This window comes from Chinchilla lanigera, unplaced genomic scaffold, assembly GCF_000276665.1.
Source record: "Chinchilla lanigera isolate Chin_1 unplaced genomic scaffold, ChiLan1.0 scaffold00036, whole genome shotgun sequence".
Taxonomy (NCBI): Eukaryota; Metazoa; Chordata; class Mammalia; order Rodentia; family Chinchillidae; genus Chinchilla; species Chinchilla lanigera.
Window position 1 is genome coordinate 7,358,932 of NW_004955437.1, and position 1,147 is coordinate 7,360,078.

Genomic DNA, 1,147 nt, shown 5'->3' on the forward strand with positions numbered 1-1,147 from the left:
GCTACGCGAGGTGGTCCTGGCAGCCCGAGCTGCGTCGCTGCTGCGGGCGCCGGGGCTGCCGCCTCACGTGCTGTGCAGAGCGCGCTGTGCAGCCGCGAGCCCGCCGCCTGCCGGAGGAAAACCCGGCCGCTCTGGCCCTGGGCGGGGTGGGGGCTGGGAGGATCACGCCCACCCAGCCGGGGGCGCCAGCATCGGATTCAGCACCCTAGCAGCCGACCTACGACCTAGGGGCGTCTGGTGCACGCAGGCACTCTTCGACTTTCTGCAAATACGTTTGCCAGGACCGCGAATCTCTACAACTCTCCGCTCCTTGGATTTTCCCAAGGACTCTCATTCGACATAGTTGGAAACTGAGACCCTGAAGAATAAAGCGACTTGCTCAAAGCACGTGGTAGGTGGTAGAGCCACTGCTCAAAGCAGACCCGGGCAGTGGCCAGGGTCCTGAGGTCTTTGGGTACCCTCTCTGACACAAGTATCAAGACAGCTCCTGGGGGAAATGGCAGAGGGCTGTGCCTTCCTGAGCTCACCAGATAGGCACTAGCACGTTTCCTAGCACCTTCCCGGGAAATCAATTGTTGAGGGTCCTGCTGGGGCTCCAGCTGGGGAGCCCAGAGGCAGGGAGACTGTTTCAATCCACTCTTCTCCCCTGATGGCCAACACATCCCATGCACCTGTCCCGGTTACCCCCAGGGAGGCACATGTGGCATGTGGATGTGTGCCTGCAGCCAAGATTGGCTCTCTTGGATACATGGGGAACCCAAGGCTGTGTCTCTTGTCTGTCTGTGCACGTGGCTGGGTGCAGCGCTGCAGAAGCCCAGGCAGGGCGCCATGTGCTGGTCAGCCTCCCCAGATGCACCCGGGGAAGCTGGGGCTGGGGGGCTACAGACCCTTGAAGGCAGGCCTTCCTTGCAGGGACCCTGGAAGGTCTAGGGGAAGGGGGGACAGGCAGGCTAGGCAATGCTACAGGATATCAGGAGGGGCTGCGCCTGCGGAGAGGGCAGCTAAGTGGGAAAAAGCGGCAGAAACAGGGTGTGGGGTAGAAGAAAGGAAGAAAACAGCAGGGAGAGGAAACGGGGTGGGACTGTGAAGGGAGGAGGAGAGGGAAGGGAGGAAGGAGAGGGAGGTAATTCCGACAGTGTTTTCCTCC